This window comes from Chiloscyllium punctatum, chromosome 7 (genome assembly GCF_047496795.1).
Source record: "Chiloscyllium punctatum isolate Juve2018m chromosome 7, sChiPun1.3, whole genome shotgun sequence".
Lineage (NCBI taxonomy): Eukaryota > Metazoa > Chordata > Chondrichthyes > Orectolobiformes > Hemiscylliidae > Chiloscyllium > Chiloscyllium punctatum.
Genome location: NC_092745.1, coordinates 121,062,936 through 121,087,932, shown reverse-complemented (window position 1 = coordinate 121,087,932; position 24,997 = coordinate 121,062,936). Strand labels below are relative to the sequence as shown.

At 43.5% G+C, this 24,997-nt stretch overlaps 1 pseudogene; it reads left to right on the top strand.

The window, feature by feature from the left end:
• Nucleotides 1-24,559, top strand: part of LOC140479368 (calcium-activated chloride channel regulator 1-like) — a 50,937-nt pseudogene extending 26,378 nt beyond the window's left edge.
• Nucleotides 24,560-24,997: the final 438 nt, after the last annotated feature.

Below are 24,997 nucleotides of genomic sequence, written 5' to 3'. Positions count from 1 at the left end.
TAGACAGTCATCACAGGGATCCTAACAGATGTCGTTTATTCCGTAATCACCAACATATATTGTTCAAAGGGTATTCCAGGAGAACAGCTCATGCAGTGTTTGGTTATTGCACTGGTCCCGCAAAAGAGCTTTCTTTGAAAAGCAGACGATAACAATCTCAGTAACTGAATTCCAAACAATATTGACAGCCATAAACCAAGTCATGTGATTTTCAATAAATCACTGTAAGTAATTAACTTAAACCATGTGACTTCCAAGAAGTGTCTTTAAATAATCGTCCAATTTATCATTTAGTGACTCTTTTAAGAAAAAGTTCCAGGTATCTTCCGAGAGTTTACAAACAAATGACTGTCTGCAATTCTTTCAACACAAATCCTCAAAAAAACTATTGATAATAAAGGATCTTCATAACAATAGCAGCACATCCATCTCCAGGTTCTCCTCAAAGTCCAACACTAATCCCAACTTTGAAAATTCTCATTAATCTTTCATTATCACTGAAATCTCCTAACATTAAAAAGGGTACAGACAATTTACACTGCTTTGACTCAAGAAGGTGAATCACCATGTCCCTGTTAATTAGATCCTGCCAGAGATATCTATACTGTAATAATTAATGTAAAAATAAAGTGAAGTCTCCATAGTCCTACCAGGCCAAGACTGCTCTCCCATTGGATTGAGGCAACGTGTGATGCCTTAACCAGACAGACACCACAGCTCAGGTGAGGGTAAAGGTTGACAAGGACAGTCCTTCATGGAAACATCAACCAGTGCAGGTATCGAACTTATTGCTATCACCTCTGTGTCATAAATCTGCTGTCCAGCTAATTGAAGTCTTTGTACTGGCAGCAGTGCTCTGGGAGAGTTTCACTTTGATGGAGACCTGCAATTTCATAAAATCCTGACTGTGTGGAAAGACACCGTTCAGCCCATCGAGTTTGCCATCAACCTTTCACAGAGAATTCCATCCTATACCGGTAACCTCATTTGCTATGGTCAATGCACCCAGCTTGTACATCTTTGGACAATGGGAGGACACCAGAGCACCCAGAGGAAACCCGTGCAGACATGGGGAGAGCATGCAAACTTCACACAGTCAGTTACCCAAGGCTGAAATTGAACCCAGGGCCCTTTTGTATGAGGCAGCAGTGCTAACCACTGAGTCACTTTACCGTCCCCTCAATTCCTGAGCATCACTTTCCCCATTTTACTGCAGATTGAAGGTGTCTCCTTTTCAATGGATGACAGCAGTGACCTGCATTTTCCACATCTCCAGTTTCCTCTTGCATAGAGCAGGTTTTTTGAGATTGATGATTATGCACATTTTGGTGTCTTTCCCTTATCGGATGCCATTGATTGGGGAAGAGCAGGATGCAAACATAAAACATCAAAACATTTAACAGTTCTGTCCTTTTCTTATTTAAAACACATCTTATGATGCTATCAACAATCAAGGATACGTTTTAAACACTGAGGGTAGTTGTAAACTTATATCGTGTATTCCTTCTCATCAGACACCTGACTGGCGAAGGGCAGGATGCAAACATGGGACATTGAAGTATTCAACAGTTTTGTCCTTTTCTTGTTTGAAACTCATATTATGATGTTATCAACAAATTAGTGATAAGTTTTAAACACTGAGGGTAGTTGTAAACTTACATTGTGGATTCCTTCTTGTCAGACATCTGTGTGATATCCGAGAGATTCAATGCAATATCGACCCTGTGGTCTTCACAATGGGTGGGTGACTATCTCCAACAGTATTCTTCCAGGGTATGGAAGGTAAAAATAATCCATCCCCACCCTAATCTATCTGCTGCCCCTTTAACCTGTTGCATCTTTTTTTCTAAAACATCCAGGTGACTGAATTCTGAGATGATAAGACTCACAATCCTGACGCACCTGAACATGCAAAACAAAATATGCAACTTCAGGAGCACTTGGGACGTAATCAGCAAGTCGGAGGATTTCAGAAACAATCCCTCACCCTACAGTGGTTCAGTGATACCGACCTTTACACTGCTACAGGCCAAACACCATGTGCTGTGCTTAGTCCTTGATGTCTCTGGGAGCATGGACATGGTAAGGTTATTGGTAAAGTTTGTTTCACAGAAGGTATTAACTTAGATACAGGTTGATGCTCTTGTGTGGCTTCACACAGCAAGTTAGAGGAGGTCAGAAGCTGGATATTCTGAAACGAGTAGCTCATCTCCTTACTCCCAGATCCTTTCTGTCATCTACAAAGAACATATCAAGAGTTTGACATAACACTCTGCATTTTAGAGCAGGCATTGGTATAGTGGTAATGTCAGGGTGACAATATAAAGATTCCTGATGAAGGGCTTATCCTCTGCTCCTCGGATGCTGACTGACCTGCTGTGCTTTTGCAGTACCACAGTCTCGACGCTGATCTCCAGCATCTGCAGTCCTCACTTTCTCCTGGTAATGTAGAGAGCCATGCTAATGCTCTGGAGACATGAGTTCAAGGGGGAGATGATGGCACAGCTCCAGTATCGTTCCACTATTAATGCAGAAACTCAGCTAATGTTGTGGGGACCTGGTTTCGAATCCTGTCATGGCAGATAGTGGAATCTGAATTCAATAAAAACATTTGGAATTAAGGATTTACTGATGACCATGAAGCCATTGTCAATTGGTGAAAAATCCCATCTGGCTCACTAATATCCTTCAAGAAAGAAATTTGTCAACCTCACCTCGGCTGGCCGCCATGTGGATCCAGATTCACAGCAATGTGGTTGACTCTCATTTGAAATGGCCAAAAAAGCCATTCCAATTGTGCACTCACCTCTGCATCAAACTTGCCCTTTAGGTCTCTTTTATACCTTTCCTCTCTCACCCTAAACCTATGCCCTCTAGTTCTGGACTCCCCGATCCCAGGGAAAAGACCTTATCTATTTATCCTATCCATGCCCCTCATGATTTTATAAACCTCTATGAGGTTGCCCCGCAGCCTCCAATGCTCCAGGGAAAACAGCCCCAGCCTGTTCAGCCTCTCCCAATAGGTCAAGTCCTCCAACCCTGGCAACATCCTTGAAAATCTTTTCTGAACCTTTCAAACTTCATAACATCCTTCTAGTCAGAAGCAGACCAGAATTGCGTGCAATATTCCAAAAGTGGCCAAATCAATGTTTTCTACACCTGTTGCATGACCTCCAAACTCCTGTACTCAATACTCTGACCAATAAAGGAAAGCACAGCAAATGCCTTCTTCACTATCCTATCTATCTGCAACTCTACTTTCGAGGAACTATGAACCTGCACTCCAAGGTCTCTTTGTTCAGCAACACTCCTCAGGACCTTATCATTAAGTGTATAAGTCCTGTTCTGATTTGCTTTTTCAAAATGCAACACCCCGCATTTATCTGAATTAAACTCCATCTGCCACTCCTCAACCCATTGGCCTATCTGTTCAAGATCCCATTGTACTCTGAGGTAACCTTCTTCACTGTCCACTACACCTCCAATTTTGGTTTCATCTAACTATCCTATCTATACCTCTATGTTCATATCCAAATCATCTGTATAAATGATGAAAAGTAGAGGACCCAACACCGATCCTTGTGGCACTCCACTGGTCACAGGCCTCCAGACTGAAAAGCAACCGTCCACCTCCACCCTCTGTCTTTTACGTTCAAGACAGTTCTGTATCCAAATGGCTAGTTCTCCCTGTATTCCATGAGATCTAACCTTGCTAACCAGTCTCCCATGGGGAACCTTGACGAACGCCTTATTGAAGTCTATATAGATCACATCTACTGTTCTGCCCTCATCAATCCTCTTTGTTACATCTTCAAAAAACTCAATCAAGTTTGTGAGACATGATTTCCCACACACAAAGCCATGCTGACTATTCCTAATAAATCTTGTCCCTCATGGTTCCCTCCAGCAACTTGCCCACCACCAAGGTCAGGCTCACCGGTCTATAGTCCCCTGGCTTGTCCTTACTACCTTTCTTAAACAGTGGCACCACGTTTGCCAACCTTCAGCCTTTTGGCACCTCACCTGTGACTGTCGATGATACAAATATCTCAGCAAAGAGCCCAGCAATCACTTCCTTTGCTTCACTGATTAGGATCTAGGCTACACCTGATTACATCCTGGGGATTTATCCACTTTTATGCATTTCAAGATGTCCAGCACCTCCTTCTTTGTAATATGGACATTTATCAAGATATCACCATCTATTTCCCCACATTCTATATCTTCCATATCCTTCTTTACAGTAAAAACTGATTATGGTAAGGTCCTGGGAAGTGTCGCTGAACAAAAATCTTTGCAGTGCAGGTTCACAGTTCCTTGAAAGTGGAGTCTTAGCTAGATAGGATAATGAAGAAGGCATTTAGTATGCTTCCCTTTATTGGTCAGAGCATCGAGTATAGGAGTTGGGAGGTCATGTTGCGGCTGTCCAGGCCAATGGTTAGGCCACTTCTGGAATATTGCATGCAATTCTGGTCTCCCTCCGATAGGAAGAATGTTTTGAAACTTGAAACGGTTCAGAAAAGATTTACAAGGATGCTGCCAGGGTTGGAGAGTTTGAGCTATAGGGAAAGGCTGAATAGGCTGGGGCTGTTTTCCCTGGAACATCAGAGTCTGAGATGTGACCTTACAGAGGTTTATAAAATCATGAGGGGCATGGACAAGGTAAATAGACAAGGTATTTTCCCTGGATTGGGGGAGTTCAGAACTAGGCAGCATTAGTTTAGTGTGAGAGGGAAAAAATTTAAAAAGGATCTAAGGGTCAACTTTTTCACACAGAGTATGGTGTGGGTATGGAATGAGCTGACGGAAGAAATGGTGGAGGCTGGTGCAATTACAATATTTAAGAGGCCTGGATGGGTACATGAATAGGAAGGGTTTAGAGGGATATGGGCCAAGTGCTTGCAAATGGGACTAGATTAATTTTGGAAATCTGGTCGGCATGGATGAGTTGGACTAAAGGGTCTGTTTCCATGCATTGCATCTCCATGACTGTCCTCCCTCAGCTACTGAATTGATACTCCTCCATGTTGCACAAACATTTGAGGAAGCACTGAGGAAGGCGAGGACACAAAATGTACTTTGGGCGAGGCATTTCAATGTCCACCATCAAGGGGAGCTCAGCAGCAGTACTACTGATCGAACTGGTAAGGTCCTAAAGACCAAGCGACCAGACTGGGTCTGCAGCAGGCGGTGAGGGAATCAACGTACTTGACCTCATCCTTACTAATCTGCTGTCTGCAGATGCATCTGTCCGTGACAGTATCAGTAAGAGTGACCACTGCACAATCCTTGTGGAGATGAAGTCCCACCTTCACACTGAGAACATCCTCCATTGTGTTGTGCAGTACTAACACTGTGCTAAATGAGACAGACTTTGAACAGATCTAGCAACTCAAGACTTGGCATCCATGAGGCACTATGGGCCATCACCTGGAGCAGAATTGTCTTCAGCACAACTCATAATCTCGTGGCCCAGCACGTTCCCCACTGAACCATTACTATCAAACCAGGGAATCAATCCCGTTTCAATGGAGAATGCAGGAGCAGCAGAAGGCATATCTGAAAATGAGGTGTCTACCTGGTGAAAGTACCAAACAGGATTACTTGTAATTCAAATAGCACAAGTGATTCCACAGTCAATGGATCAAAACTCTGTAGTCCTGCCACATCCAGTCGTGAATGGTGGTGGACAATTCAACCACTAAATGGGAGGACGATGGTCTGCAAATATCCCCATCCTCAATGATGGAAGAATTCAATACAGTGTGAAAGTTAAGGCTGAAGCATTTGCAGCAACCTTCAGTTACAAATACCAAGTTCCATCTGGACCTCCTCCAGTGGTCCCCAGCATCGTAGATGCCAGCCTTCAGCTAGTTTGATTCATCCCTTCATCCCTTGTGAGATCAAGAAATGTTTGGAAACATTGGATATTGCAAAGGCTATGGGCCCCTGACCACTTTCCGACAATTATACAGAAGACTTGTGCCCCAGAAGTTGAACTCTCTTAACCAAGCTCTTCCAGTTCAGTTAAAAACTTGCATCTATCTGACAATGTAGACAATTGTCCAGGTATGCCCTGTACATAAAAAGCAGAATAAATCCAATGTAGCCAATTGCCTCCCCATCAGTGTAAATGAAATCATCAGTAAAGTGATGGAAGGTAACATCAACAATGCTATAAAGTAACACCTGCTTCACAATAACCTGCTCAATGACATCCATTTTGGGTTCCATCAGGGCCTCTCAGCTCCTGACTTTACTCAAGCTTTAGTCCAAACATGGACAAACGAGCTGAATTCCAGAGGGGAGGCGAGGATGTGTGTGACCAAGTGTAGCATTAAGGAGCCCTAGCTAAACTGGAATCAATGGGAATCAGGGAGCAAACTCTCTGCCAATTGGAATCATACTTGGCACATAGGAAGATGGTTGTGGTTATTGGAGGTCAGTTATCCCAGCTCCCGGACATATCTTTAGGGGTTCCTCAGGTTAGTGTCCTCAGCCCAACCTCCTTCAGCTGCTTCATCAATGACCATCCCTCCAACATTAGGTCAGAAGTGAGGATGTTCACTGATAATTGCACAATGTTCAGCACCATGTTCAACACCTCAGATGCTGAAGCAGTCCATGTTCAAATGCAACAAGATCTTGAAAATATCCAGGATTAGGCTGACACATTCCAAGGAACGTTTGCATCGCACAAATGTCGGGCTGTGATCATCAACAAAAAGAGACAATCTAAATTGTTACCATCATTGAAACACCCACTATCAATATCCTGCTGGTTACCACTGACCAGAGCCTCAACTGGACTCACCATATAAACACAGTGGTTACAAAAGCAGGTCAGATGCTTGGAACACTGTGGTAACTCACCTCCTGATCCCTAAGATCCTGTCCACCACATACAAGGCACAAGACAGGAGTGTGATGGAATATTCCCCACTTGCCTAGAGGAGTTCAGCTTAAACAACAACAAGCAGCTTCGCACCTTCAAGGACAAAGCAGCTCATTTGATTGACATTACCTCCACAACAACCACTCCTTCCACCACCAACGCTCAGTAGTAGCAGTGCGTACTATCCATAAGATGCGCTGCAGAAATTCACCAAATATCCTCAGGTAGAACCTTTCAAACCCATGACCACTTCCTTCTAGAAGGACAAGGGCAGCAGAGACATGGGAACGTTCAAGTTCCCCTCCAAATCATTGACTATTCTGACTTGGAAACATATTCCCATCCCTTCACTATTGCTAGGTAAAAGAAATGTATGAAATTCCTTCCCTAAAGGCATTGTGGGTCAAGCCACAACATGTGGACAGCAGCGGTTCAAGAAGTTGGCTCATCATCTCCTTCTCACCGGTAACTACGGATGGGCAATAGATGCTGGCCAGTTCGACAAAAGGCAATCATTGTTGTAAATGACCAATTAATGGCCTTTGGGGAAGGAAATCTGCCAACGTTATCTGACGTACATGTAACTCCAGTCTCAGAGACTGTAGTTGACTTTAACTACCCTTGAAATGCCCAGAAAGTCATTCAGTTCAAAGGCAGTTAGAGATGGACAATAAGTACTGCTGTTGCCAATAACACCCACATCCCATGTATAAAAAGGAAACATTTGCTTGAATTAATGCAGCCAAAACAATCATCAGAAAAAAGCTTGAAACTATCTCGGGCATAGCAGCCTGCTTAATACTAACTTTAAATTAACTTTTTATCAATATTATTTTTAATGCAATTTGTAAATAAATCGACTGAAAGGCAGTGAGCTGCATATTACATTTTTTTAAATTCAACAGGAGAATCGTATTAACAGACTCCGACAAGCAGCCGAGATGTTCTTACTTCAGATCATTGAAACAAAATCACAAGTTGGAATAGTCACTTTTAACAGTGCTGCAACTATTCAATCACATTTGAAAGTGATTGATAATGAAGGTGTGAGGAATCAACTTGTCCAATTGCTACCTACAACAGCTAATGGGGGGACAAATATCTGCGCAGGAGTCCAGGCTGGTTTTCAGGTAGAAACTGAAATGCTTCAGCAAACTTTAGTAACTCATTTTAATTTTCAGTTTTCCCACGTTGACAATAACTTAACGGCTTTGCAGGTACTTGGTGGTGACGACGGTGCTACAAATGGTGATGAAGCTGTTTTGCTGACTGATGGGGAGGACAGTAGGATAAGCAGTTGTTTCTCGGAGGTGGAACAAAGTGGTGCAGTTATCCACATGATAGCATTAGGACCAGATGCAGCCGCAGAGCTGGAACAGATGTCAACACCGACAGGTAATAAGAACACAAAGAATTTCTCATGAATTCTTGGGAGACAAACACAACTTCAAGCCTTTTTGTTTCAAGTTCTGCTCCCAACTTTTATTGTGGTGGAAGGGTTAACAGGTTTAAAATAAACTGGGTGGGCCCTCAGTGAAAATACTGGACAAAGGAATTTCAGTCGAGAACATTCCAATTACTGGGCAGACTCTGACAGGAAGTTGGTGGGACTTTACTCCTGGCATTGTCCATAGTAGAGCTAACAGGAAGTTAGCCAAGTCAATTTATTTATTTAAAGTGATGTCACACAAATTTGATGTACAATAGAACTTTACAATAGTACATGTCCATATTTCTAGTCAGTCAGAGTTGATTCTCCAAGCTAACTGTTAATATTGCAGGTAATGGGAACATAATGGCTACCACTGCCATTTTAATTCTTCTTCCCTCAACCACACATTGTTCCAGCTAATCAGACAGGATTAAAATCAATGTTCACATGTTCAATAGTTTTATTCCAAACAATTTGACATTGGGCAGTTACTGTCACATTTCAGAAAGCCCTGATGCCTCCTTCTTCACTTCAGTTTCAATTGGCATTGCCCATTGACCATGTATTTGATCCATGTTTATAACTTTCTTACCCTCTCCATTCTCTAGGGGGTCGACAGTTTGCAGCCACTGATAAAGTGGATGCAACTGGATTAAGCGATGCCTTCTCTTCAATAGTATCAGGAAATGGTGACATTAGTCAACAGTCAATTCAGGTCTGTTTTTCCTCAGATAATGACTTTCAAATTATCCTTTCATTAACTTAACATTAGATTCAATAGATCCATTTCTTTGGTCCCAGCTTGAAAGTTTTGGAACAAAGGTTGAAGATGATACTTGGCTAAATGGAACAGTTGTCATCGATAAGACCATTGGGAATGACACATTTTTTGTTATTTCATGGCGGAAGCAGACACCAGAAATGTATGTATATGACCCCAGTGGAAATGTGTACAACAACAGTGACTTTAAGATGGATAGTACAACACATACAGCCTGTCTGAACATTCCTGGCACTGCACAGGTACGGATCAAAATGTCTCCTTCAATTCTTCATGTTCTACAGTGTACATTGTATCATTTTTAATCATGTTTTCCAGCAGAGTCATTGGACAGCAGCATATTTGATTTCAACCATCCTCTATTTCGAAATTATACAGTGCAATCTTTCACATGATCTCTGCCATTAGCCAGTTGAGTACACAGCACACATGGAGTGAAACAAAATGGCTATGTTACAATTTGAAATGTATCACTTCTTCCAATGCATTGGTGAGGACATGGGCACTAGGGTCATTCAATGCCATTGAGAGCCTTGGGAACCCATGGAGGCATAAGCGAGGATAATCCTGAGTTCACCTCAATTTTGCTGGCACACTTTTAAGTAAAGAGTATTAAACACTCTAAAGTGCAGGAGAGTATGCTCAAGACAGAGTGTGATATATTTCCAGATGTTGAAGACATTAAGAGATATGGAGATAGTGCAGGTCAATGGCATTGAGGTAGAAGATCATCCATGATCTGGTCAAATGACAGAGTAGAATTGATGTTCTTATTTCTGTTCTTATTTCTTATGTTCCTGAGTGTATACAGTTTGATCAATGGTGCTTCAATGTCATGTAAGAAAGACAAGTCAGTCCCTTAAATGACTTCTGTTATTCAGTGAGACCATGGCTGATTTGTATCTTAAATCAATGTACTCAGTTTGGTTCCATATGCCTTGATATATTTGCCTTTCAATGTTCATTGTTCTCAGTGTTGAAAATTTATTGAAGCAGCAAATCAAACTTTTAAATTTCAATTAGTTCTTGTGTGCTTCCTCACTTCAACCTCTACAGCTGCTCCCTCATCTTGTCTGGATGCTCCCAATGGAGGCAATAAAATTCTCTAATTACCATAAACACTCTGATTAAATCACCCTAAATTGTCTATAGTTACAGCAAAACCATCTCAGTTTATTAAAAACATTTCCTCATTATTTAATCCTCATCACAGCAGGACCATTATAAAGAATCTGTGCAATATATAAAATATATAAAAATTGTCATTGCTGGGAAACCCAACAGGTTTGGCAGCATCTGTGGAGGAAGAAATAGAGTCCAATGCCCCTTCTTCAGAACCTATTCCATCCTTCCTGGTATGAAAAAGTGATACTGCATTTGCAGTATTCCCAGAGCTTTACACCGCTGGGATCATAACATCCACACCATGTATTCCAGCCCCTCGAAATGAAGGCTAACATTCTTGTCGCTGTCCATTAGTACAATGTGATCCATCTAGATAATTCCCACAACTACTATTCTCACAACTATTTGAATCTTTTCTTGCTGGCGATGGAGTGAATTATCTCATACTTCCCTGCATTGAACTCCCTCCATGATAGTTTTCATTATTCACTTATTGAACTTGTGTTCCTTTCGGCTCTCTATTCACTGTGCTAAGCAACTCAGTGTTGATCATGGTGGGTGCCATGTTCATTTGTTTTTCTCTCCCCCAACAAGTGACACTGAGGGCATTTGTAAAAGGTTTCCCAGCTCATACCAACAAAGAAGGCACAAACCAGCAAGTAAATCTGCGACTTACCTGGACTGCATTGAACAACTGCAGGACACAGTACAGCAACTCAATGAGACCATGGCTACACCTCCATTCAAATCCAAGAGCTCTGCCATTTAAAATGACCAAGGCAGCAGGAACTCCTTCAGTTGCAAGTTCCCTTTCAAGTCAATGCCATCCTGATTTGGAACTGTTCCATTATTTCTTGATAAACGCTGGGTCAATATCCTGGTACTTTCTTCACGTAGCAACACTATCCTAGCTAGAGCACAACAGTTCAAATCACTTTCTCAAGGACACTTGGGGATGGGTAATGAGCAGATATTCTCCAGGTGAATTTAGAGAAAGCATTCAGGTGTTGCAGAAGCTCTCACCTATCCAGCTGTTGAAAATAAATATTTTAATTCCAGACAGGTACTTGGAATTATGCCATATTGAATCCTGGCATTGAACAGGTTGTAAGTATTGTAAAGACATCCCGAGCAGCAGATGAGAAAGTTCCCCCAGTCACGGTCGATGTGCACATCAGTGAAAAGGATTCGGTTGGTGGTAGGACAATTTACGCAGAAGTCAGTCAGAGATTCTCACCCGTCCTGTTTGCCAACGTGACGGTTATTATTGAACGGCCAACTGGCCCAACAATTGAACAGGAGCTTTCTGATGATGGCCTGGGTAAGACTGATGATGTGACTCGATAAAGTGAAATGTATATTCAGTGTCTTTTATGCGCATATATCTAATTATAACCTCCAGAACATAAAATATATCACAAATTAAGCCTGATGGACCTGTTGACTGTTCGGACACTCAAAGTAGTGTTCGCAGGGAATATGGGCTTTGACTACATAGACTCTGGACCTCATGAGTTCTCATGGCTTCAGATCAGACATGGGCAAGGAATCCTTTACCACTTTACTACATACTACCTCTCCACCCACCACCCCACCCATGCGCACAGCCAACACCCCCACCCACATCCCCCTGCCCCTCATGCCCCCCCATACTCCCGACCCTCCCATTCGACTGATAATTCAGTGCTACCCTATACTGAACAACACTTGACACCATTCATGCCAAAGCAGCCAGCTTGATTGGCATCACATCTACAAACATCCACTTCCGGTCACCCAGTTGCAGCAGTGTGTACTATCCAGAAGATGCATTGCAGAAATTCACCTGAGATCCTGAGAGAGCACCTTCCAAACTCACAACCACTTTCATCTCGAAGGATAGAGACAGTCGAAACATGGCAACACAATTATCAGCAAGTTCCACTCCAAGCCATTCAACATCCTGACTTGGAAATATATTGTCATTCCTTCACTGTCATGGGTTAAAATCCTGAAATTCCCCCCTTAAAGGCATTGTGTGCCTATTTACAGTATATGGACTACAGCAATTCAAGACGGCAGCTCACCATCACCTTCTCAATAGCACCTAGGGACAGGCAATAAATGCTGGCCCAGTCAGTGACACCCACATCCCATGAGTGAATACATTAAAGAAAACCTTCAGGTTCAGACAATAGGCATTAACCTTCCTGGCTCCCTGCTCCTACTCCTGTCTGAGGATGGTTCTTGAGGATCTCATGGCCCCATTCCCTCAAGATCCATGGTGTCTCTCCTCCTCTGCACCTCCACCACAGAAGGCTGGTTTTAGCATCTTTTCACTGCTCAGTACACTCTTAAACGCAATGGCAGTCAGCAGTGCAGGGTACACAAAGTTCCCACTTTGTACATCAGATGGCAGGGTAAGATTAATGCGTTTCCTATCTACACCAGGCTTGGAATGAGCAGCTCATGAATCATAAACACAGTGCCTGAGAATCAGCGCAATTTTTAACTCCCAAAGTCGCATTTGTATTAATAAATTATGTTAAACAAAGATATTTTGCATTTATGACAATTCACAAAACAATTAAAGCGATTGGGATTTGAAATTTGAATTCCCAGGTCAATTTGACTTTGCACTTGTCATCAGTGATATCAGTGCCAATCCAAATACAGTGTAATTATTCCATGCTTCACTCAGTCTGCAGCTACTTACCCTTTCCTTGCCTTTAGGTGCTGATGCTTTCAAGAATGATGGTATTTATACAACGTATTTCTCAAAATATTCTGAAATTGGAAGATACAACTTTAAAGTATGTGTGCAGGGAAAGGAAGGGAAGGCAAAGACAGCAATCCGAACAGGAGGACATTCCTTTTACATACCGGGATACACAGAAAATGGTAAACAATATTTGGCATCAGCAGGAATCAGAAATGAAATAACTGAAGAATCATCCAGTGAGGCTTTGTGGGTGGAGATAAGAAATAAGAAGGGGGTGGTGACAATACTGCAGTAGTACTATAGGCCCCCAAATAGTCAATGGGAATTGGAGAAACAAATATGCAGGGAGACTGGGGAGACTTGCAGGAGAAATAGGCTTGTCATAGTAGAGGATTTTAATTTTCCCAACATAGACTGGGACTGCCATAACATTAAGGGCTTAGATGGGCTGGAATTTGTTAACTATGTTCAGGAAAGTGCATTTCCTCAAACAGTATAAGGAGGGTCCTACTCAGAAGGGGCAAAACTTGACCTATTCTTGGGAAATCGGGCAGGACAGGTGACTGAGGTGACAGTGGGGGAGCACTTTGGGACCAGTGACCATAGTTCTATTAATTTTAAAATAGTGATGGAGGGGAACAAAATTGGTCGACAGTTTCAATTTCTAAACTGAGGCAAGGCAAATTTTGATGGAATTAGACAGGAGCTTACAGGGGTTGGTTGAAGTAGTTTGTTTCCAGGCAAAGGGATCTCCGGGATGTGGGAGGCCTTTAAAACTGAGATAGCTAGACTTCAAAGTCTACACGTTCCTGGAAGGGTGAAAGGCAAGATTGACAGGAATAAGGAACCCTGGATAACAAGAAATATTGAAGCTTTGACCAGAAAAAAGGAGGAGGTATGGCTCAGGTACAGGAAGCTGGGATCAAGGGATTCTCTGGAGGTAAATAGGAGATCCAGGAGTTTACTGAAGAAGGTAATGAAGAGGGGCAAAAAGAGGGCACAAGATAGTCTTGGCTGAGAAAATTAAGGCGAATCCAAAGATGTTATTCAAGCATATTAAAAGAAAGAATAACTAGAGAGAGAATAGGGCCCATTGAAGACCAAAGTAGACATGGATGTATAGAACCTGAGGAGATGGGCGAAGTCCTCAATGAATATTTCTCCTCTGAGTTTACCATGGAGAAAGACATGAAGACTTGGGATCTTGGGGAAGTTAGTGGTCATATCCTGGGGACAGCTCATACCATAGTAGAGGAGAGGTTGGAGGGATTAGAATGTATGAAAGTGAATAAATCTCCTGGTCCTGACCAGATATATCCAAGAACATTGCAAGAGGCTGGAGAAGAAATTGCAGGGACCCTGTCAGATAATTTGCCACGGGAAAGGTCCCAGAAGACTGGAAGGTAGTGAATGTTGTGCCTTTATTCAAGAAGGGTTGCAAAGAAAAAATATGGGAACTATAGAACAGTAAGCTTAACATCGGCACGGTGGCTCAGTGGTTAGCACTGCTGCCTCACAGCGCCAGGGACCTGGGTCCAATTCCCGCCTCGGGCAACTGTCTGTGTGGAGTTTGCACATTCTCCCTGTGTCTGCTTGGTTTCCTCTGGGTGCACCAGTTTCTACCCATAGTCCAAAGATGTGCAGGTTAGGTGAATCGGACATGCTAAATTGTCCATAGTGTTAGGTGCATTAGTCAGGGGTGAATGTAGGGGAATGGGTCTGGGTGGGTTGCTCTTCGGAAGGTCGATATGGACTTGTTGGGCCAAAAGGCCTGTTTCCACACTGTAGTGTATCTAATCTAATCTAATCTGTGGTAGGTAAATTACTTGAGGAGATTCTGTGAGATAAGATATACCTGCATTTGCAAAGACAGGGTTTGAGTCATCAGCATGGCTTTGTGTGTGGGAGATCATGCCTCACAAATTTGTTACAGTTCTTTGATGAGGTTACCAAGAAGGTTGGTGAGGGCAGGGCGGTAGACATAGTCTATATGGATTTCAGTAAGGCCTTTGAAAAGGTTCCACACGGTAGGCTGCTCTGAAAGGATAGATCGTATAAAATCCAGGGGGAACTGACAAATTGGATACTTATCTGTCTTAATGATAGGAAGCAGAGAGTTATAGTGAAAGGATGCTTGTCAGACTGGAGGCCTGTGATTAGTCAAGTGCCTCAGGGATTGGTGCTGGCCCCATTGCTGCTTGCTATCTATATCAGTGATTTGGATGAGAATGCCCAAGGAATGATCAGTAAGTTTGCAGATGACTCTAAAAGGGGAAGTATCTTGTACAGTGAGGAAGGGTAACAGATACTGCAGCAGGACGTTGATCATCAGGGGAAGTGGGCCAAGAGGTGTCAAACGGAGTTCAATGTGGATAAGTGTGAGGTCTTGCATTTTAGTAAGTCAAATCAAGTTAGGAGTTTCATTCTTAATTGTAAGTCAATTGTTGTCTACGGGAATAGTGCCAGAAGACTGGAGGATAGCGAATGTGGTCCCCTTGTTCAAGAAGGGGAGCAGGGATAGACCGAGTAACTATAGGCCAGTGAGTCTCACTTCTGTTGTGGGCAAAGTCTTAGAGAGAATTGTAAGGGATAGGATTTATGAACATCTGGATAGGAATAATGTGATCAAGGATAGTCAGCATGGTTTTGTGAAGGGCAGGTCGTGCCTCACAAACCTTATTGAATTCTTTGAGAAGGTGACCAAGGAAGTGGACGAGGGTAAAGCAGTAGATGTGGTGTATATGAATTTTAGCAAGGCATTCGATAAGGTACCCCATGGCAGGCTAATGCAAAAACTACGGAGGTATGGCATTGAGGGTGCATTAGAGGTTTGGATTAGGAATTGGCTGGCTGGAAGGAGACAGAGGGTAGTAGTTGATGGTATAGGTTCATCTTGGAGCGCGGTTACTAGCGGTGTTCCACAAGGATCTGTTTTGGGACCATTGCTGTTTGTCATTTTTATAAATGACCTGGAGGAGGGGCTTGAAGGCTGGATGAGCAAGTTTGCGGATGACACAAAAGTCGGTGGAGTTGTGGACAGCGAAGAAGGATGTGCAGGTTACAGCGGGATATAGATAAGTTGCAGAGCTGGGCAGTAAGGTGGCAAATGGAATTCAATGTAGCTAAGTGTGAAGTCATTCACTTTGGTAGGAGTAACAAGAAGATGGATTACTAGGCTAATAGTAGACTACTTGGTAGTGTGGATGAGCAGAGGGATCTTGGTGTCCATGTACACAGATCTTTGAAAGTTGCCACCCAGGTAAGTAGTGCTGTGAAGAAGGCATATGGTGTACTGGGCTTTATTGGTAGAGGAATTGAGTTCCGGAGTCCTGAGGTCATGTTGCAGTTGTATAAGACTCTGGTGCAGCCTCATCTGGAGTACTGTGTGCAGTTTTGGTCGCCATATTATAGGAAGGATGTGGAGGCATTGGAACGAGTGCAGAGGAGGTTTACCAGGATGTTGCCTGGCATGGTAGGAAGATCGTATGAGGAAAGGCTGAGGCACTTGGGGCTTTTCTCATTGGAGAAAAGAAGGTTTAGGGGAGATTTGATAGAGGTGTACAAGATGATTAGGGGTTTAGATAGGGTTGACAGTGAGAACCTTTTTCCGCGTATGGAGTCAGCTGTTACTAGGGGACACAGCTTTAAATTAAGGGGTGGTAGGTATAGGACAGATGTTAGGGGTAGATTTTTTACTCAGCGGGTTGTGAGTTCATGGAATGCCCTGCCAGTAGCAGTGGTGGACTCTCCCTCTTTATGGTCATTTAAGCGGGCACTGGACAAGCATATGGAGGTTATTGGGCTAGTGTAGGTTAGGTCGGCTTCGGTCGGCGCAACATCGAGGGCCGAAGGGCCTGTACTGCGCTGTATTTTTCTATAATTCTATAATTTTTCTATAATTCTATAATTCATTAAGGAGTGTAGTGGAACAGAGGGACCTTGGAGGTCAGGCGCACATTCTCTGAAATTGGAGTCATAGGTAGACAAGGTGATGACGAAGTCTTTTGGCACACTGGCCTTCATCGGTCAGAGCACTGAATATAGACATTGGGAAATTGCAGCTGTACAGGACATTGGTGAGGCCGCACTTGGAGTATGGTGTTCAGTTTTGGTCACCTTGCTACGAACTGGATAGAGTGCAGAAGAAGTTTACAAGGATGTTGCCAGGACTCAATGGTCTGAGTTATAGAGAGAGGTTGGATAAGTAAGGACTTTTTTCTTTAGAGTGTAGGAGATTGAGAGGGAATCTTATAGAAGTGTGTAAAATCAGGAGAGGCACGGTTAGTGTGAATGCACTCAGCCTTTTTTCCAGGGTGGGGAATCGAGGACTACAGGGCATCAGTTTATGTTTAGAGTTGATGAATAAAAGAGAACCTGAGGGGCAAAGGTTTTACTCAGAGGGTGATAAGCCTATGGAATAAGCTGCCAGCAGAAGTGGTTGAGGCAGGTACATTAACAACATTTAAAAGGCATTGGGACAAATACATGGATAGAAAAGGTTCAGAAGAATGTGGGACAAGTGCACGGTTGGCATGGATGGACATTTTGGTTGTCATGGACCGGTTTGGGCAAAAGGGCCTGTCTCTGTGCTGTAGGACTCAATGACTCTCATGTACAGGGATGCCTTGACAATGGTGCATGGTTTTATGGTGTGGTAAACCACTGAGTTGTGAGCTCTCCATATCCTTTGGGTCTGTTTTGCTTCCTACTGTGACTGGAATGGTACTTTACATAATGTCTAAACCTTTGTAGCATTCATTGCAGAAGATTCTCCCAGCCTTTACAGTCCATGAAAATAAAGGTGTTGGGCAATGGGGGATGGGAAGTGTAAACACGAATAAGTTTACTGACCCCTTCCTTACTGTGATAAAAGATTGCCTTTTACTGTTGCATGTCGTTCTTCACCGTGTTTTAACGCAATGGTCAAAATCTTGTGCCTTCCTTCCACCACCTTCTCTCCTCCAGCCTGGTAAATCCATGGCAGGATGGCATTTCAATGGTGCCCTTGATGTTCACTCAAGGGCAATGTCCCACCACCATTGGTGTTCAACAGAAAGGTGGGCAGAATACCCACTAAGTGGGAAAGCCACCATGCAAACCTTCAAAGGTTGCAGGCATCTGGGGACCGGCCCTCTTTCAAAGTCACTCGGTGCCTGAACAAGGGGCTAAATGTTAAGAAGGGGGAAGTCTGCTGACAGCCAATCTGTCTCCACTTTCTGCCAGCTCTCCTCACCCAGTTACCGTCCTTCCTCCTTTTCCACCACCATTCACCTATATTCCTGGGTTCATTGTTTATTCAAAGCCTTGTATATGTGTCATACCAGCAACAGCCACCACCTGGGTCCTGGCATTGCTGAATCAAGAGGAGCAACTCAGCTCTGATTGGCTGGCAGCTCCATCCTCACACTCCTTCCCACCCCTCTCAGGGTCCTTCATCCTGGACCAAGTCTGGCTTGGTAAATGCCCAGTTTATGCAAGATACACTGAGTATTCTTGAAAGGATGTGGCACTGGGGTCACACATGTTGATACCAATAGTTGAGATCACTGTTGCCTCCTCAAATTCCCATCAGTAACTCTAACTCAATGGAAAATAATTTTATAATGCCATCTAGTTTATTCCGTTTGATAATTATGTGTTGGCCATTGGACAGGCATCATTGTACACTCTTTATACATTACAGTTTAAAATTAAAACTAACTGATCTAACCCTAGCTCTATTTTAGCTTATGGGCCCACGAGACAAGTCAGATCCCAGAATGAAATCTGGCTTCATTGTTTTTTGCTTTGGTTTAGTTGACTGCCTTAAATCCATTGTCAATGTAATTCCAGGCACATTCAGGGTTATCCAGCAATTGTTGTCCAATCTCAAAGGGTTGACCAAGAAGTGAAGCTACCTGTTTCCCTTTCTTACTGTGCAGTAATAACACGAATGGTGTTCACCAACAAATACATACTGACATCAAACCAAAAGCACAGTGTCTAACATTAGATGTGAGTTTGCAATTGGACTACATTTGCTGGATAAGCTTGAGTGTGAGGAATTATGCCAATAATCGGTTTAAGGTAGTCCATCAGGCTCGCAGTATGGATTGGAAGTTCCAAGTAATAACACACCAGGCTCTTGACAGACAGAAATTACATGTACACACTCTGTTCCTACTGCAACTCAACAAGTAGGTGACAGCCGGTCATTGGTTAATTTCTCAGGGCCTGACCAATTAGAAACAAACCATTTGGTTAAAAATTTAACAGAGCTGGCTGTTCGCTGTCAATCAATATTAATGAGTATATTTTCATGGCGATGCCTCTAACAATCAGAGACCACTTGCTAACCAACTGGCACTCTCCCCTGATAGAGTCATAGAGCCATAGAGATGTACAGCATGGAAACAGACCCTTCGGCCAATCTGTCCATGCTGACCAGATATCCCAACCAAACTAGTCCCACCTGCCAGCACCCGGCCCATATCCCTCCAAGTGCTTCCTATTCACATACCCATCTAGATGCCTTTTAAATGTTGCAATTGTACCAGCCTCCACCACTTCTTCTGGCAGCTCACTCCATACATGTACCACCCTCTGTATGAAAATGTTGCCCCTTAGGTCTCTTTTATATCTTTCCCTTCTCACCCTAAACCTATGCCCTCTAGTTCTGGTCTCCGCAACCTCAAGGAAAAGACTTTGTCTATTTATCCTGTCCGATGTGGTATAAATATTGAAATCGCCTTGATTTTGTATTCTTGTGCCAGATACAAGATGAGAAACAGAAGAACAATGAACAATACAGCACAGGTCCAGGCCCTTCTGTCCTCCAAGCCTGCACCAACACATCTCACCCTTACGTGCTAAAACCGTTGTCACCTACAGGATCCATATTCCTCTATTCCCTTCCTATTTATGTATTCGTCCAAGCACTTCTTAAATGCTGCTGCGTCTTCTTCCACCACCTCCCCTGGCAGTACATTCCAGGCACTCACCAGCCTTTTGTGTGAAAAACTTGCCTCACACATCTCCCACCCCCGCACCTTGAACCTTTGTGCCCTAAAAATTGACCCCTCTACCCTGGGAAAAAGCCTCAAACTTTCACTCTCTCCATGCCATTCACAATCTAATAAACTTCTATAAGGCACCCCCCAATCTTCTGCATTCCAGTGAAAACAAACACAGTCTATCCAACCTTTCTTCATTGCTAAAATCCTTCGTATCAGACAACATCCTGGTAAACATTTTCTGTTTGCTCTCGAAAGCATCCACATCCTTCTAGTAATGTGGTGACCAGAACTATACACAATTTTCCAAGGTCAGCCTGATTAAAGTTCTATAAAGCTGGAGCATAACTTGCCTATCCTTATATTCAATCTGCCTTTTTTTTTCGCATTACCCAAGTTCTGTACAACCAAACAACAATTACATATATTATACACACACACATACATATGTAGAATATATTATATTTATTATATAAATTACATATCTTTCATTCCAGTATCTTATGTGTCATATTTGTTTATAGGTTCTCCAGTATCTTATGTATCCATATTTGTTTATAGATTCTCAAACAACACAATCCACCTAAACATTTACTGTATTATAAAAAACTTTTCCTCATGCTACATTTGCCCCACAGAACCATCCATGATATTCATATGTTTGTTCTTTTCACAAGGAGGTGGTCACACCTGGTTAAACCAGCAAAACCTTACTAGAACAAAGAAAATTTACAGCCCTGGAACAGGCCCTTCAGCTCTCCAAGCCTGAGCCAATCCAAATCCACTGTCTAAACCTATAGCCCAATTCCTAAGCATCTATATCCCTCTGCTCCCCACCTACTCATGCATCTGTCCAGATGCATCTTAAATGAATCTACCATGCCTGCTTCTACAACCTCTGCTGGCAACATGTTCCAGGCATCTACCACCATCTGTGTAAAGTACTATCTGCGTGTATCCCCTTAAACTTTTCACTCTTTCCTTGACCGCGTGACCTCTCGTTATTGAATCCCTCACCCAGAGGGCACAAGAAGCAAAGCCTGGCGTATTGGCTTGGAGGTTTCTAGAGGGGTTCCCTATTTCAACGATACTGAAATGGACACAGTATTAAGGGGTTATGATGAGGGGGTGGGGGGTGGGGAGCTATCCACTGGCAGCCATCTCTCCCATTGAACCCCACACTCCCCCAGCTTGATGTTGAATCTCCCCACTCCCCCACCCAACAACCCAACATCCAGCAACCCACTTCCTGCCATCACTTACCTGGGTCCTGCATTGGCCCTCAGGTGTATGCAGTACCAGCAGCAGCCAATGGTTCTCAAGTGTCATTGAGGAATATGGATGAATTGGCCAGCAGCTCTCAGTAGGTGGGTCTTCTCCAATGCACAACACCACCTCTCCTACCGCTCCCTCAACCATGATCCTACCCACCCCCTCCATCACCAAACTGTCATCTCCCAGACCATACAGAACCTCATCACCTCAGGAGATCTCCCACCCACAGCTTCCAACATCATAATCCAGGAACCCTGCACCGCCCAATTCTACCTCCTTCCTAAGGTCCACAAGCCTGGATTGTCTCAGCATGCTCCTGCCCCACCGAACTCATCTCCACCTGTCCTATACCCCCTAGTCCAGGAACTCCCCACGTATGTTCGAGGCACCACCTACGCCCTCCACCTCCTCCAAGATTTCCGTTTTCCCGGCCCCCAATGCCTCACCTTCACCATGGATATCCAATCCCTCTACACCTCCATCCACCATGACCAGGGCCTCCAAGCCCTCCATTTCTTCCTCTCCCGATGTCTCCTATAATACTCTTCCACCAACACTCTTATTCGTTTGGCTGAACTGGTCCTCACCCTTAACAATTTCTCCTTCGAATCTTCCCACTTGCTCCAGACCAAAGGGGTAGCCATGGGCACCCGTATGGGCCCCAGCTATGCCTGTCTCTTTGTTGGCTCCGTAGAACAGTCCATCTTCCGTAATTACACCGGCACCATTCCCCACCTCTTCCTCCGTTACATTGATGACTGCATTGGCGCCACCTCGTGCTCCCGTGAGGAGGTTGAGCAATTCATCAACTTCACCAACACATTCCACCCTGACCTCAAATTCACCTGGACCATTTCTGACACCTCCCTCCCTTTCCTGGACCTTTCCATCTCCACTAACGACGACCGACTTGACACTGACATTTTTTTACAAACCCACCGACTCCCACAGCTACCTGGATTACTCCTCTTCCCACCTTCCCACCCTACCTCCTCTGTTGTTTTTGTAGTCTTCCCAATCTTCTGATTTCCCAGTGGCTCTTGGCCCACTTGATAGGCTTTCTCTTTTGCTATGATACATTTCCTGACTTCCTTTGTCAGCCATGGCTGTCTAATTCCGTTCCTGATAATCTTTCTTTTCTTTGGGATGAACCTCTGAACTGTGTCTTCAATTACACCCAGAAACTCCTGCCGTTGTAGCTCTATTGCCTTCCCCATTAGGGTCTGCTTCCAAACAAATTTCCTCTCTCATGCACTTGTAATTATTTAACTGTAATACCATTACATCCAATTTTGCCTTCTGTCTTTCAAACTGCAGACTGAACTCTACCATGTTATGATGGCTGCCTCCTAAGTGTTCCCTTACTTTGAAATCTTTTATAAAGTCTGGCTCATTACATAGCACTAAGTCCAGAATAGCCTGCTCCCTTGTGGGCTCCATCACAAGCTGTTCCAAAAACCCATCCTGTAAACATTCCATGAATTCCCTCTCTTTGGATCTACCAGCAACATTATTCACCCAGTCCATTTGCACATTGAAGTCCCCCATGATCACCGTGACCTTGCATTTCTGACATGCCCTATCTATTTCCTGGTACATCTTGTGCCCCTGGTCCTGACCACTGCTGGGACATCTGCACATAACTCCCATGATGTTTGTTTTGTCTTTGTGGTTCCTCAACTCCACCACACAGACTCCACATCATCTGACCATATGTCATTCAGTGCCATAGATTTAATTTCATTCTTAACTAACAAGGCAACCCCACCCCCTCTGCCCACCTCCCAGTCTTTTCGAAAAGTTGTAAATCCTTGGTTGTTTAACTGCTCGCCCTGAACCCCCCTGCAACCACGTCTCTGTGATGCCTATCACATCATAATCAGTCACGATGATCTCTCGCTGTTAATTCATCTACTTTATTACAAATACTATGAGCATTCAGGTAAAGCGCCTTAATGCTAATTTTCTTACCCTCATGATTTCCATCACCTCTAGTAATATGTCCTAAGTTATCCTTCCTTTTTGCTTCATTCCTAGTCTGCTTTGAACTTAAACCCTGCACAAATGCAACCTATTGCTTATCTTCCTACTTGACTCCATATTCCCTGTTGCTTTCCCTTTCCCTTCCCCAGACTCACAAGTTTAAAGTCCTAGTGACCACCTTATTTATCCTTTTCACCAAAACACTGATTCCAGATCGGTTCAGGTGGAGACCGTCCCATCAGCACAGATCTCCCCGGTTCCAAAACTGATGCTAATGTCCCATGATATGGAATCCCTCTTTCCCACATCAATCTCTTAGCTATGTATTTACTTCCCTAATTTTCTTACCCCTATGCCAATCATCACATGGCTTGGACAGTAATCTGGAGATTATGACCCTCAAGGACCTGTTCTTCAATTTCCTTCGTCGTGCTTGATACTCCCCATACATGTCCTCCTTCCTAGCCTTGCCTATGTCGTTTGTGCCAACATGGACCACAACAACTGGATCCTCTCCGACCCGCTTCAATATCCTTTCAAGTCGGTCGGGGATGTCCTGCACCCTGGCACTGGGCAGGCAATACACCATGTGGGACTCCCGATCCGGCTCACAAAAGATACTATCTATCACCCTAATTGTAGAATCCCTTATAACAACTACTTGTCTTTTTGATCCCCCCTCTTGAATGGCCACTGCCAAAATATATGCCTGAAGGTAAGTTTTATATTTAAAAATTACCTTCCCGTCAGGCCTCTGGTTCTGGCTGTCACTCCCCCCACTCCAACTGCCACCAAAATGTGCTGAAGCATGGGTTGCTCTGCTCTCCTGCCACAAACCAAGGCCGCCCTGTTTACCTCAGGTTCCACCCTTTACCTCGGTTTAGAAAGTCACCATTGTTCAGTTTAGATGTGAACACATTAATTTCTTTTCTCTCTTCTTTCATTTCTCCTTTTGATAGCGTCCCGCTATGAGATGAGAATGAGTGACCACCTCCTCCAGCTACGGGACAATTTCACAGCAGCTGCTCTGGTTAACCTCACCAACTTGAATCCACGTCCATTTGGCTCAAAGGAAACATTCACATTTGTTCCCGAAAACACGGAACTGCAAAACGGGACAACGCTCTACTTCGCTCTCTGCGCCTACGATAAACAGGAACAGTCATCTGAAATGTCTAATGTGGCCAAGGTTTATGTCTTTGTACCTGCACCTCTGGTTGAGAACCCAAAAGGCAGTAGTGTATGGAAGGTGATTTGGATTGCGATTGTTGTTGCAATTCTGGTGTGTTTGGTCATTGGGATTGTCAATTATCTGGTTCAGAAAAAATGCATAAGTAGAACTTTTGCACTAGTTTAACATTCTTGCTGGAGGAATGAGTAGGTAGCATGCAATTAATTGGTCTAATTATTCAAAAACTCAATCAGACTACACTGTATGTTATAAAAATTTTGTACTGAGGGATTGTAGTCCATGAATGTCCATGGTATATCTCCAATATTCATGCTATTTTCCAGGGATTTCACAGCTTTTCTATCAATGCTGTAGTGCACCTTTCCTCATTGTTTCTTGCTTAGCTGATTGACCGTCCAGTCGGTGAGATGGTGAGCAAATGTGTCAGGGGAGAAAAGAGAAGAGCAGGAATAAAGGGATTCTGATTGGCTGAGCCAGAAAGTGAAATGAAGCATCACTGATGACCTGACAGCAAAGGTGGAGCTATTGTGGATGAGTTAGGAATTTGGGAATGATAGGAGTCCTACAGGAGTGGAATAATTATGTTTAGTGCTACAGATGGGGAGAGATGTGGGAGAATTT